General features: G+C 38.3%; 1 protein-coding gene across 2 annotated transcripts in view; it reads left to right on the forward strand.

The window, feature by feature from the left end:
- The window catches only part of mgmt (O-6-methylguanine-DNA methyltransferase), a 440,783-nt gene that overhangs the window by 399,895 nt on the left and 25,314 nt on the right, over window positions 1-15,574 (forward strand). The window lies entirely within an intron of this gene.

Genomic DNA, 15,574 nt, shown 5'->3' on the forward strand with positions numbered 1-15,574 from the left:
GCTGAGAAATGCAGAGTTGTTTCTGCATATTATACCAAGGACGCTAGTGGTGTAACTCACCTTTTACTTGGAGGGGGAAAAAAAATACTTCAAATACTTTTCTGTGGTTCAGATTGATTATGAGGTCTGTGGTCCTCAAAGGGCACCAGCAGAGTTCAATTAACAGGCTCATTAGAATAGTACAGGAGGACCATAAAGAAACCATACAGGCTCCTGGGAGTTAGCGAATGGTGGGCTGATTAGTTCAAGGTCATCTGAAATGACTGTTCTGAGACTTAAGTAAGATGTCACCACTAGTCCATTAATAAATATGGAAATGCACTCCTTTGTGTGATAAGTTTACGTTTTCAAAATAGAGTGAGTGACTAAACTTTTTATATTGATTTTTAGGGCTGATCTGTTCTGAATCAAAACTATACATCTTCTATAAACCAAATAATAAGTTACTACAGTTAGAATCTAAGTTAATGAATTATTCAACAAATTCATACATGTAAGTTCAGAATATACATTTTGATAGGTCAGAACTGAAATAAATGACTCTTCAGCTATGTTAAATCCTAGTGACTATTTGTTGGCACTTGTTAACATGCAGGGATCAGTGTTGATCAGTGAATTTCACCAAAGCGTTATTCACAGTGAATTTGCTGTGTTCGCGTTCGCCCTTGTTCATCGAATTATTTACTGGTAATTCGGCCGGTTTACTAGAACTTTTTCCCCAGCGCTCCATAATGTTTTGCGAGGCCAGGGCGACATCCCCCAGATCTATAACAGCCAACATTGGATGGGGCTGCCCATCCCTGGTATATAATGCTAATCATTTGCATTACAGTCTCTGTTGGACTTAGTTAATGGTAGAACAAATAAGTAAATAATGCAGGTTCTCAAAATGTTATTTTTATGAAACATGTACAACATAAATAACAAGTTATCTCTGCATGTCATCAAATGTGCAGGTCGATCTTTTGAGTGTACGTCAGTATAAGAGAAGGAGGCATGTGCTCTGTGCATGCATAATTAGCCACATGGAGACAAAAAAAAACCTTGGAGGAGCCTCACTTCCCCCAAAATGCAGGAGACTCTTCAACCTTTGGAGCCGCTAGACTCAGCTTCAATCATGACACAGCATTTTGAATTTTCTGCCCTTGAAAAAATTTTGACTACCATTTCGGCATTTCTGCTTTGTTTTGATAAAATATATGATTGTGCATCTCTGACTGCGTTATTTCTTCTTTGATCTCACAGAGGCGTGGTGGTGCAGTGGTTGGTAATGCAGCTGCACAGCTCAAGTCACCTTTTTGGCCACAATAACCAGTCCAGTATAGTTGGCAGACATTCCCCTAGCCTCGAAGGACACTTTAGAGTTAATTGTACCATTATAATCCAGTCAAATCTAGTTCAGTTAGTACTTCCCCACTGACTTCAAAGCATTTTGCCAAGTTTGGTGATATTTGTGAACACTTCTGTGATTTCTCCGAACTCAAAGGCGAAGCGAACACTGTGGAGTTCGCTCATCAATAGCAGAGATATCTATCTAGCTTTGCATTAGCCCAGGATGATTGAATGTGGGTGCAAGTGTGTGAGACAGTTAGCCCGGTGATCGACTACAACCCAGACTAGTGTGTGGTTCCTGTCTTGTACCCAGTGCTGCTGAAATGGGCACCTGCCCCTTTCAATCTTGAACTGAAGAAGTGCATTAAAAGATGGGTGTTTGAAAACAGAATGAATGTGCAAAATCCATTAATATTATTAATATATTATCAATAATATTGAAAAACATAGAGTGGTTCTGTTGCAGTACTTGTTCAGCCAAAGTATACAGTATTCTATTCTAAAGTGCAGATGAAGAAGGTGATCCGACGCTACATTTTTGTAAACGACACATGATGTATTCTGTCGTGTGAGAAAGCGATCTCTTTGTGGTTTCAATCTGGGATTGAATGCTTGTTGTGGAGTTAGCATGTTTAGGCTGATTGACAATTCTCCATTGCCTTGGTAAATTGAATGAAATACATCTATAATTGTGCATCTTTTTTTGCAAAAAATGCAGCTGAAACCTTTTTCTTCGGTTTTAGTTAATTGATATTTACTGTATTTACTAAAATAAATGTATCCATCTGCCTATTATCAAATCTGATTGAACACAATGTATGCACTCACCAGCCACTTTATTAAATAAACATGTTCAAAGACTTGTTAACCAACATCTAATCAGCAAATCACATGGCAGCAGCTCAAAGCATTTGGGCATGTAGACATTGTCAAGACAACCTGCTGAAGTTCACACCAAGCATCAGAATGGGGAAGAAAGGTGATTTAAGTGACTTTGGACGTGGTTGGTGCCAGACAGGCTGGTTTGAGTATTTCAGAAACTTCTAATCTACTGGCATTTTCATGTGCAACCATCTCTAGGGTTTACAGAGATTGGTCCAAAAAGGGAAAATATACAGTGAGAGGCAGTTATCTAGGTGACAAAAATGCCTTGTTGATTCCAGAGGTCAGAGGAGAATAGCCAGACTGGTTTGAGCTGATAGAAAGTCAACAGTAACTCAAGTAACCATTTGTTACAACCAAGGTTTGCAAAAGAGCATCTCTAAATGCACAACACATCGAACCTTGAAACAGATGGGCTACAGCAGCAGAACACACCAGGTGCCATTCCTTGTCAGCTAAGTCCTTGTCACACAAGCTCACCAAAACTATTCAAAAGAAGATGGGGGAAATTGGTGTTAGGTCATAATGAGTCTCAATATTTTGCTGCAATATTCAGATGGTAGGGTCTGAATTTGGTGTCAACAACACGAAAGCATGGATCCATCCTGCTTTGTATCAATGGTTCAGGCTGGTGATGGTGTTGTAATGGTGTGAGGGATATTTTCTTGGCACACTTCGGGCTACTTAGTACCAGTTGAGCATTGTTTTAATGTCATAGCCTACCTGAGTATTGTTTCTGACCATGTCCATCCCTTTATGGCCGCAGTGTACCCATCTTTTAATGGCTGCTTCTAGCAGGATAATGCACCATGTCACAAAGCTCAGATCATCTCAAACTGGTTTCTTGAACATGACAATGAGTTCACTGTACTCAAATGACCTCCACAGTCATCTCATCTCAGTCCAATGTAGCACCTTTGGGATATGGTGAAGTGGGAGATTCACATCATGGATGTGCAGCCAACAAATCTGTATAATGCTATCCTTGAGGAATGTTCCCAGCACCATATTGAATGTATGCTACAAAGAATTACAGCAGTTCAGAGAGCAAAAGAATGTTCAACTCGATACTAGCAAGGTGTGCCTAATAAAGTTGCCGATAAGGAGTGTGTGTGTGTGTATTTATATATATATATATATATATATATATATATATATATATATATATATAATATACATACATACATATTCATAGTCTGAAACACAATCTAATTGTATGGGTGGTTACCTACCAGGTAACCCATACAATCAGATCGTGGTTGAGACTACGAATGCTATAAATGTAATTACTCCGATCTCCAGGCTGTCAAGTAAACGAACCACACGCCATGGTGCAATGTAAAGGGGCTTCACCTCTGATGCTGACGTCCCAGGTTCGATCCCCACAAGGGGATGCAGTGGAATGTGTATGCCTGATTATCCCAAATAAGGGCGAAACACATGTCGCCTACTCTTTCCATTATTTGACAGTAAAACTATATAACATACATACATATACACACACACACACATTTATATATATATTGTCAGAGGTGGCTGGGGTGGCGACCCGGCCGGGACGGCCAGGAGGACTGGAGGAGGGCTTGCGCCTTCCCCAGACCATCTGGGGACGACCGCCCTGGTACCTTTGGGGGCCAGGGGGCGCCCCCATGCCTTTGGAGCCCTGGATCTCAGCACTTCCGCCACACCAGGAAGTGCTGGGGGGAAGAAGAGCACTGACACCCGGAGTGCTTCCGAGGATGCAGCCAGCATTTCCGCAACACAGAAACCAGAACCCACCTGGAGCACATCCGGGTGATAATAAAAGGGACCGCCTCCCTTTATTCGAGGCGAGAGTTGGAAGTGGAGAGGACTGAGCCGGATGTAAGGAGGCTGGGGGCCTGAAGGAAGGAAGGCATTGTGTGGCCAGGACTTTGGGGACTTTGGGGGTTTTGTGGTGCACCTTGTGACTTATTATTGTAAATAAACGTGTTTGTGGGTGAAATGAACGTGTCCGCCTGTCTGTGTCTGGGCCAGCCTCCACATATACTGTATATATATTTAGTTCAGGGTAGAATATGTATTTTATAGATATAGTTTGTAAGAAAATAATCCACTGGAATAATTTGTAAATATGCATTTTTAAGTACAAAACAAGATATTAGTAAGCCAGTGGTGTGGCCATGGTGTTAGAAGTGCATTGAATCAATCTAGTGGTTTTTTCAGAAACACAACTTCCCTTGAGAGACTGAATTATTCCAGAAGATTGGGAAGAAGTCTCTTTAGAGGAAATAGCTGTCTACATTAAAATTATGTGTTTGTTCATCTGTTTATCAGTCTGACCTAATGTTATAGGATGTGATTTGCATGGCAAAACATAAATGTGTTTTCATATTCAAAGTTCCAGATGTGAAAAATTACAATCTGTTTTAACTAATAGGATACTGTGTTCAGCCATTATTATATATTCTATAGATAAATAAGTAAGGCCTGCTACATTAACAATTTACAGTTTTATTAGAGCCCAATATGTTACATTATATACAGTGTATGGATCTTTCAGTTTTCAGTGCTTAGTTTGAAATCATCTGATTTAAATGTATATGTAATTTGTTAAGATTAGAGATACTTTAATGTTGTTCATTTTTAAATTTATGAATGACATGATGTGATAATGTTGCCAATTGTTAAATTTATGAATGACATGATGTGATGGTAAGGAAACAGGAATTAGATTGAAGCTAACTATAGCCATAAAACTTTGAATGTTCTCTTGCTGTGCTGTGATTAGAAGTCCTTCCAGCCAAACAACCCTTCACGGTATTGGTATGTCATGGATTTCAAGAGTATTTCTTCATACATCTTGCAAAGTAAGAATGTGCAATGTCATAAATTTTGACAGACAAGTATTTGTAAAAGTGAACAAGCAGATATCTGGTTAACCCCCAAAAAAGCAAAAAACAACAAAAAAGTGTTTCACTACTAGTTAGAGCACATGTTATCTAAGAAATAGAAAGGTATACTTAACATGATGTTAAGAAAAAGTGTTTATTTGGAATTTAAGCAAATATGCATCAGAACTTCAACATGTACATAACCATAGTGCATTAAAAAGTTGCTTAATGTCATCATGGGCTAAGGCAATATTCAGACTAAATAAAGAATTTGTGCTTCAATGACTTGTGTATACATGTTGAATGTAAATTCTATTTACTATTGGTTGTATACATTAAAAAATAAACACTATTCAGCTATGTATTACAAAAATTAAGCTTCCCTATATCTTTAAACTGCTCTCTTAGTAGCCTATCAGGTTGCAGTGTTAGGCCAACAATAACGCATCAGATCACATATTTTTATTTAAGAAAATCAGCATGTCCCCATGTTCAGGGAAAAGTCTTCCTCTGAGTTTGTTAACAGATATTCTAGCAATGGAGAAAACCTTTTCAGAGGTCACTGACATTGTGAGAACACAGAGATAGTGCTGGATCAAGCAAATGAATTTTGTAAATCTGTTTGTATAGTTTTTCCAACAAAAACTTACTGTAATCTTCACTGAACAAAGCCACAACTGCATTCTCAATCATCAACAGTTTTCGTGCTGGTTCCAGAGCACAAGCAATTGTCTCACTTTCAGCTGTGTCTTCTGTTTGTTTAGAGAACATGTGTTATTCAAGTTGTTGTTTTATGTGTTGTTCTACTGTTGAAGCAAAGAAATTCAGATGTTTGTGTCTGGGATAAGCAGCACTGGTAAGCTACATAAGCGTTACTGCTCACTCAGAATAAGGTGTCATCCGCCAGCAGAGTGATTCTGCCATTGTGTTTTTAAGCTCACACATTTTGTGAGATTCTCCATCCTTAGGTATAAGATCCTCATTTAGGAGTGGGCTAGTCCCAGGACAGATCATGAATATGCAGATATTAGACTCGCTGCACAATGCGCAGGTAGCATGTCTTCAAAAGTCCGCCACTCATCATTTGTTAGCTCCATTGTTCCTGGCCAATTAGTAATGAATTTTCGGGACTGTATATTGTACTCTTGCTCACCATAATTTAGTAGGTCTCTAAAGCCCTTCCCTTCAACAAAGCTTATGGGCAGTGTGCCCTTCACTGTCAGGTTTGTGATCAGTTCAGATATTTTTTCCACTCGGACTGAATCAATTTTGGGGTGTGTTAGTAAAAGCAGTTACAGACAGTTGCATGCACTTGTGTACTGATTCAAGCATTTGTGCAAGGTGCTTTAGTCTCATATCATTGAACACTGTACTGGTAGAATTGTGTAAGGGAAGTTTAGCATTGCAGATCTTGCACATAACAATTCTGATGATTTCTGTTTCAAAATACTGCCAAACCTAGACATTAGAAATGTCTGACACCCTGCCATGCAGCATGAATAAAATACCCTGATGGTAATTTCACTATTCCAATAATATCACTCCCAATGGTTGACTGTTTATTCAACTACTCGCACACATACCAATTGCGGACACTGTTGATGTGGATTTTGTCTTATTGAATAAATAGCGTGTTTAAGCAACTCACCAGTGTGGCTGCTGAAGTAGCCTCAGTTCAAGTACCCTTTTAACATATGGTACTAAATTGTATTGCACTATGGTACTCTTACCATTGTCCTGTTTCACCAGTGTTAGTGCCTCATGGATGCCACAAAAATAACAAAGTACCAGGACCCCTGAGTTCTCTACTCTTCCTACTTTTACTACTTGTACCAGTATCCTTCCTATCTCTCTCACTCTCTTTTTCTGTCTTTCATTCAGGTTGCATTGAGCTGTTTATAACACCATTACTTCATTCACACTTACTCGTCTGTCACCCTTCTGATGCAGACTCCTCTTAGCTCAAGACAGTCTTTACGCCCACACTGTTCATTTTAAGTTCTCTACTGATGTCACTGGAATGTGTGTAGGATTCACTACCCTGAATAGAGGGGAAGAGAGGATCTGCCCAGGTTCAATTCTTACTCCTTTCTTTCCCACAAATGTCACCTGCCAGCTGCCTAGTGTTACAATATACATAACACGTCTGTCACTTACTGTATGTGGGTTCAAATATGATGAATGCTAAATGACTCAACTTTCATGTGTCAAGCTGCTACACTATGTACAAACAATAACACTTGTGATCAGCTTTATAGTGGGAAATATTTGCAAACATGTTGTACAGTAGTTCTACAGCACACCTGTGCAGAGAAGTGGCAGCAATCAGTCATATTTCAAATAATACTAGCAGTAGCAGCAAAGAATCCTTTGAAATTTTGCTGCCGATCACATAGTTCACAGTGTAGACAAAATGTAATAGCAGAGCACAGTCTGGTAGGTCTTTCACTTCTCTGAGGCACATTTGACATAGATTACACATAATTTGAACATTTAAGCTTGAACATATTCTTTATATAGTATATCATTTTACAACATTTTAGACTGTTCAACAGAAAAGTAATTGCTTAAGTGGATGGAAGTAATACTTGCACCATTCTACTGTGTCAACACAGTGATTGACTCCACTTTGGTTCCTGATGGAACTGAATATATTGTGACTTCTGAAAGTGGCAAGCCCTGCACTCACTTGTGCTATACAAGTTGTTAGAACCTCAGACATAAGTAAGTTAGTTGTAACACATAATCCACACTAATAGAATGCTTGCATCTCCAACTCCAGTTTGGACAAAAATATGTGGAACAGTAAAATCTTTGTCATCTTCCCTGACCTAAGTACAATCTTCATTTAACGTGCCCATATTGGGGCCAGTAGATTAATTAAGTAATTCTAAACTCAGACCCAGTTCATTATGATTCCTTTTAGATTTATGGTAAAACTATACCGGCATGGTCAATTCACACGTTGATCACCCTACATTTACAGGCATCACTACTAGATCTTATCATGCCAACAGATATAAATACAAGACTACGTCTGGTGGCATAGTACACGACTTCCTGTAGAGAAGCATTTCAAACTTTGACACTCCATTTGCTGGATATTATCACTTTAAAGATATTAGATTACACCTAGGAATCTCAAGGGATGACAGATTACACAATCACCTTGCAACTTTCCAGAATAGTTTCAAATTTCCAAAGTTTTTTGAGTTCCTCTTGTTTTGACAGCCAATTAACGCACTACTTGACCTCGCCAATAACAGTATGAATGTTTTCCAGGTATGGTTGACTTGAGCCACACTTTTTGCCCATCTTTTTCCCTTTTCCATGCTGTCCTCTTTTGGGAAATATGTGACATTGAACAGCCAAGTCTTTACTTTGTTTTACTAGTCCAAAACACACGCAATCTTTCTTTTCTTACAGTTGCATTATATGCATTGTACTTCTGGCTAAGTGCACATTGTTTGTCAACTCTCACAAGCATCCTCCAACAATTTGAGAAGTTGCCGAATGTCACAATACATGACAGGTTTTACTGGGTGTTCCCCAAATACGTAAATGAAGGCCAATACTGAAAATTTCTGAAAACGTTGTGTGGTTTGACAGGAGGTTTAGGAAGTAAACTTATAGAGTTAAATATCGCCGAGTACAGATTAAGACCTAGTACTGTATTTTAGGGGTATCTCAGTTTAAGGTGACAGCAGAAGAAGCAGTGAACAGATTTTATAAATTAATGGTGTACATAAATTAAGTTTCTGTGTTTGAAGTTCAGCTGTAGCAAAAGACATTTTTTCCAAAAATAACCCAAACACGTTTGATGTAATAAAGTGATGAACTTGATTCATAAAATAAGGATATTAGATATTGGTTATATGCCAAGTATATACTTGACCTCACCATTAGCAATATGAATGTTTTCCAGGTATTGTGACTTCAGCCACACTTTTTGACCATCTTTTTCCCTTTTCTATTCTGTCCTCTTTTGGCAAATATGTGACAGTGAACATGCAAATCTTTACTCTATTTTGGTAGTCCAAAGCACAAATAAACAAAGTGTTGAACTTGATTAATAAAATAAGGATAATGAATATTGGATATATGCAAATATATACCGGCACATGGCAATAAACAAATAATACAGCTCTAAATCTCATGGATTCACAAGCCATGTTTTCAGAAATAACATGTTTATCTTAGTCTTCTACGGAAAGCCAGTCCTGCTTATTTTATACTTTCAGGATGATCGGCAATGTATGGCTGGTTATGCTGAATATGCACTACCTGTGCCTCGAAGCAGTGGTGAGCTTATGAAAAATGTTTTCGTGCCAGTTAGATATTCTCTCCACTACTTGAAGTATGTAAATTTCTTCTTACTATAATGCTAGACCACCCTTCCTTAAGGACAATTTCTATAAACAAAGATACTTGAACTTGAGCATATCAGAAAAAAAAAAAGAACTCTAGTATGTGTGTCTTTCTTTCCTATTGTTCCAAGTGATATCCATGCAAGATGTAACTGGCCAAGCTCCTCTGCAGACTGTATACTTAAATAAGAAGCTGACAGCCTGAAATACTCACTACTGTTAATATTCAATATATATTGCTTGTTCAAGACTGCTAATTTATATCACTACAATACCAAGAAAAATACCAATACTAATCTCCAAAAGACAATCAGACATTCTTTCTATACTTGTAGGTACTGTGAGCGTAGATGAGGGTGCAGAGATGGGCAGAGTCAGCCAGATTAACGATGTCTGATATGTGTAGGATGTACATGGATATGATGCCCTGGTTGCTTCTAATGTCGTCTTTTGTAAACCCTTTATTTTAGCTCCTATGCAGCTGAAACAACATGCTAGTGATATATTTCACTTCTTATACGGACACCATGAAGTTACCTGGAAAAGCTAAAGTATTTGAAGATCCAGAGAAAGTATATGCTGGAACCAGTCATCATGTCAAGTTTAGTGAGTTCATATAGTACTTTTGGAGAGAAGAAATTTCCTGAAAGTGTAGAAGCAAATATTTCTTAGTTGTCAAGAACTGTCTATGTTTCAAACTAGAACAGAATGTTCTAGACCAGTGATTCCCAGATTGAGTACTGAGGGTTCCCTATATCTACAGGTTTTCATTCTCAGCATTTTCACCATCAATGTGTCATTCATACCTTTAATTGATCTCATTATTTAGATACAGAATTTTCTGGGAAATTCATAAATATTTTTATTCATTACCATAGCTTTAAATGTTTACATTGCTTTGCCATTTTCTTTTTAGTTTACCATTTTCTGTACAGTATGCTCTGTTAGTGGTATCTAAACGCTGATGATCAGCAAAGAGCAGTGTAGACACAGGTGCAAACATTGGATGCCAAAGAGAAGTGATGACTTCAGTTCCATATTTAATTGTGTGCAATGTTTCTTCCAAATGAGCAAACAAGTAAACGTGGCATTAAAGTCATTGTTCTCCTTTAGCATTGAATGTTGTCATCATTTGGATACTACTAAAGAAGCAACCTGTAGAAAAGGTTCAATTAAAAAAGAACGTGACTAAAGAAATGTAAGCATTAAAGGTTTTGTGCAAATACAAATATTTCTAAATTCCTTAAAGTGACAGAATGAAAAAAGGAAAGCTCGCTAAACAATGAGATCATTTAAAATTGAGAATGGTGTACGGTTTGCAAAAATGGGTAGCTCTTGGGAGAAACCAGGAATAAACTTGGGAACCACCAATTCCTGGCAAAAATTGTTAGTAACAAAGCAATCAGATATTTGCTATTTGTTAAGAAACGACAAATAAAAACTCTGTATGTAATGATTCATATTTTACTATTTTCATCTAAATTACAGTCTGTCAACAGCACATTCTTAAGCTTGTGCATAAAGAAGTGATTGCTGTAATATTAAAGAAAAAACTAACCTTGGCAAATGACAAGAGTTTTGCCTTGTCTTTGTCTTTGTGCATGAATGATGCACTTAAGATTTGTCTTTGTTCTAGGAGAAAAGTTAAAAAATTCTATTACATTTGTACATTGCAGAGCAATGTATTGTGGAACAAAACACAAAGATCTTTGAAGTCCAATTGCTGCTACTGTGAACAGGATTCTTCTATGACCCTTGCATTAACATTTACTGGATGAATCTATCTGTTCATCTATCCTTTTACATGACCCCTTAAGTACTAGGTTGTTGTACCGTGTTAGCCATTATGAATGTAGAGAAAAGCCAAGCAAAATGACACCTTTTATTGCCTAACTAAAAAGATTACAATATGCAAGCTTTCAAAGCAACTCAGGCCCCTTCTTCAGGCAAGATGTACAGATGTCTTAAAGATGTCTTACATCTTGCCTGAAGAAGGGGCCTGAGTTGCCTCAACTTGCATATTGTAATCTTTTTAGTTAGCCAATAAAAGGTGTCATTTTGCTTGGCTTTTCTCTACATGACCCCTTAATAATTTTTTAGGGACATAGGGGACACTGAAAGCCAGTCAAGAACCAGCTTTGGATAGGAAATCAGGCTAATTTAGGGTACCTTAACACTAACTTATACTAACAAAATATAGCCACTAATTAATCTACAGTAACATGCATGTCTTACGAATGTGAGGGAAAAACAAAGGGAGAATGAATGATTCTGCATAGGGAGTGGCTGAGGCAATATTTGAAACCATATTACTAGAGCCATGTGACAGTGGTGTTAACAACTGCACCGCCATGCCATTCTAAAATGTACTGCAATACACTATTTTGCTGCAGTATTCATTCATCTTTCTGTGCCCTTTTGTTTTTAGAGAAAAGGGTCAGCGTTTAAAATATAACCCTCTACTCTAATCAAAATACCTTGTTGACACTACTCCAAAGATAAGATATTCGATACACATTTGAGCACCAGAAAACGCCAGAATGAGCAAACATGTGTTCAACGGTTACAGATCTTTTGTTTTTTTATGAGCAAGTAACTTCTAACAACAGCCTTGATATGAGACAGGTGTCTGTGTTAGAATCAAAGATCCTGATGGCATTTTTTTCTTTTCTTTTTATTTTCTCTGGGGTGCTTGTAGGCTTAGGGCAGCAGAGTGGTGTTGTGGTTAGTGCTGCTATCTTGGAGCCTCTGAATCATGCTTAAAGAAATGTTTGTTGGCAGGTTACATGTTCTCACCATGTCTGTGTTTCAAGTTCAACTTCAAGTTCATGTTTATTGTCATGTATACATAATACAATGAAAATTTTGCATTTGTGTTTCCTCAGAACATTGACAATAATACTATACTAACAAAAATGCCCACACAAATAAATTGTAGCATTGCATGCAACATAAACAATATATACTGTTCATAGATAAATACAGTATACAGTAATATGAAAAAGTTTGGGAACCCCTCTCAGCCTGCATAATAATTTACTCTGCTTTCAATAAAAAAGTTAACAGTCGTATGTCTTTCATTCATTCACCCTAGGAACATCTGAGTACTGGGGTGTTTTCTGAACAAAGATTTTAGTGAAGCAGTATTTAGTAGTAATAAATTTAATCAAATGTGAAAAACTATCTGTGCAAAAATTTGGGGACCCTTGTAATTTTGATGATTTGAATGCATGTAACTGCTGAATACTGATTACTTGCAACACCAAATTGGTTGGATTAGCTCGATAAGCCTTGAACTTCATAGACAATCATGAGAAAAGGAATTTAAGGTGGTCAATTGCAAGTTGTGCTTCCCTTTGACTCTCCTCTGAAGAGATCCTCAAAGCAACTCTCAAAAGATCTGAAAACAAATATTGTTCAGTATCATGGTTTAGGGGAAGGCTACAAAAAGCTATCTCAGAGGTTTAAACTGTCAGTTTCAACTGTAAAGAATGTAATCAGGAAATGGAAGGCCACGGGCACAGTTGCTGTTAAACCCAGGTCTGGCAGGCCAAGAAAAATGCAGAAGCTGCATATGTGCAAGATTGTGAGAATGGTTACAGACAACCAACAGATCACCTCCAAACACCTGCAAGAACATCTTGCTGCAGATGGTGTATCTGTACATGGTTCTACAGTTCAGCGCAATTTGCACAAAGAACATCTGTATGGCAGGGTGATGAGAAAGAATCCCTTTCTGCATTCACGCCACAAACAGAGTCGTTTATTGTATGTAAATGTAAATTTAGACAAGCCAGATTCATTTTGGAACAAAGTGCTTTGGACTGATGAGACAAAAATTTAGTTATTTGGTCATAACAAAAAGCGCTTTGCATGGCAGAAGAAAAACTTCTGATACCTCCTGTCAAATTTGGTAGAGGTTCCATCATGCTGTGGGGCTGTGTGGCTAGTTCAGGGACTGGGGCCCTTGTTAAAGTCGAGGGTCAGATGAATTCAACCCAATTTTAAGAAATTCTTCAGGATAATGTTCAAGCATCTGTCACAAAGTTGAAGTTAAGCAGGGGTTGGATATTCCAACAAGACAATGAGCCAAAACACAGTTCGAAATCTACAGGTATTCATGTAGAGGGAGAAGTACAATGTTCTGGAATAGCCGTCACAGTCCCCTGACTTGAATATCATCGAAAATCTATGGGATAATTTGAAGCAGGCTGTCCATGCTCTGTAGCCATCAAAGTTAACTGAACTGGAGAGATTTCATATGGAAGAATGGTCAAAAATACCTCCATCCAGAATCCAGACACTCATCAAAGGCTATAGGAGGCATCTAGAGGCTGTTATATTTGCAGAAGGAGGCTCAGCTAAGTATTGATGTAATATTTCTGTTGGGGTGCCCAAATTTATGCACCTGTCTAATTTTGTTATGATCCATATTGCATATTTTCTGTTAACACCTGTTCAATTTCTCATTAATGCAATTATCTAATCAACCAATCACATGGTAGTTGCTTCAATGCATTTAGGGGTGTGGTCCTGGTCAAGACAATCTCCTGAACTCCAAACTGAATGTCAGAATGGGAAAGAAAGGTGATTTAAGCAATTTTGAGCGTGGCATGGTTGTTGGTGCCAGACAGGCCGGTCTGAGTATTTCACAATCTGCTCAGTTACTGGGATTTTCACGCACAACCATTTCTAGGGTTTACAAAGAATGGTGTGAAAAGGGAAAAACATCCAGTATGCGGCAGTCCTGTGGGCGAAAATGCCTTGTTGATGCTAGAGGTCAGAGGAGAATGGGCAGACTGATTCAAGCTGATAGAAGAGCAACTTTGACTGAAATAACCACTCGTTAAACCAAGGTATGCAGCAAAGCATTTGTGAAGCCACAACACGCACAACCTTGAGGTGGATGGGGTACAACAGCAGAAGACCCAACCGGGTACCACTCATCTCCACTACAAATAGGAAAAAGAGGCTACAATTTGCACAAGCTCACCAAAATTGGACAGTTGAAGACTGGAGAAATGTTGCCTGGTCTGATGAGTCTCGATTTCTGTTGAGACATTCAAATGGTAGAGTTAGAATTTGGCCTAAACAGAATGAGAACATGGATCCATTTTGCCTTGTTACCACTGTGCAGGCTGGTGGTGGTGGTGTAATGGTGTGGGGAATGTTTTCTTGGTACACTTTAGGCCCCTTAGTGCCAATTGGGCATCGTTTAAATGCCACGGGCTACCTGAGCATTGTTTCTGACCATGTCCATCCCTTCATGACCACCATGTACCCATCCTCTGATGGCTACTTCCAGCAGGAAAATGCACCATGTCACAAAGCTCGAATCATTTCAAATTGGTTTCTTGAACATGACAATGAGTTCACTGTACTAAAATGGCCCCCACAGTCACCAGATCTCAACCCAATAGAGCATCTTTGGGATGTGGTAGAACGGGAGCTTCGTGCCCTGGATGTGCATCCCACAAATCTCCATCAACTGCAAGATGCTATCCTATCAATATGGGACAACATTTCTAAAGAATGCTTTCAGCACCTTGTTGAATCAATGCCACGTAGAATTAAGGCAGTTCTGAAGAAAGGGGTCAAACACCGTATTAGTATGGTGTTCCTAATAATTCTTTAGGTGAGTGTATATATATATATATATATATATATATACAGTATACTGTATATATACTATATACTGTGTATATATATATATACAGTATATATATACTGTATATATATACAGTATACTGTATGTCCTTATAGCATAAGTACGATTTAAGTTTGATGATGTTTGTTTATATATAAGTAAATAGTGTTTTTTGTTACAGTATTTGTTAATATGATGTAGATGCTGTCCTTCAATCTACTGGTACTGTATGACAGAAAGGCAGGAGTGAGAAAAGGAGCTGTGCAGAATGGCTGGGATCTATTAAAATCCTGGCCGCCTTTCTGAGGCTGTGTGTGTTGTATTTGTCGTAATTAAACAACATAAGTAACAGTAATATTCTGTGCTACCTTCACCACCCTCTGCAGGGCTCTACAGTCAAAGGCCAAGCCGGTGCCTTGCTAGAATAAGATGAAGCCAGTGGGGATGTACTCTGCTGTGCAGTTGTGGACATT

Source organism: Polypterus senegalus, chromosome 1 (genome assembly GCF_016835505.1).
Source record: "Polypterus senegalus isolate Bchr_013 chromosome 1, ASM1683550v1, whole genome shotgun sequence".
In the NCBI taxonomy this organism is placed as follows: domain Eukaryota; kingdom Metazoa; phylum Chordata; class Cladistia; order Polypteriformes; family Polypteridae; genus Polypterus; species Polypterus senegalus.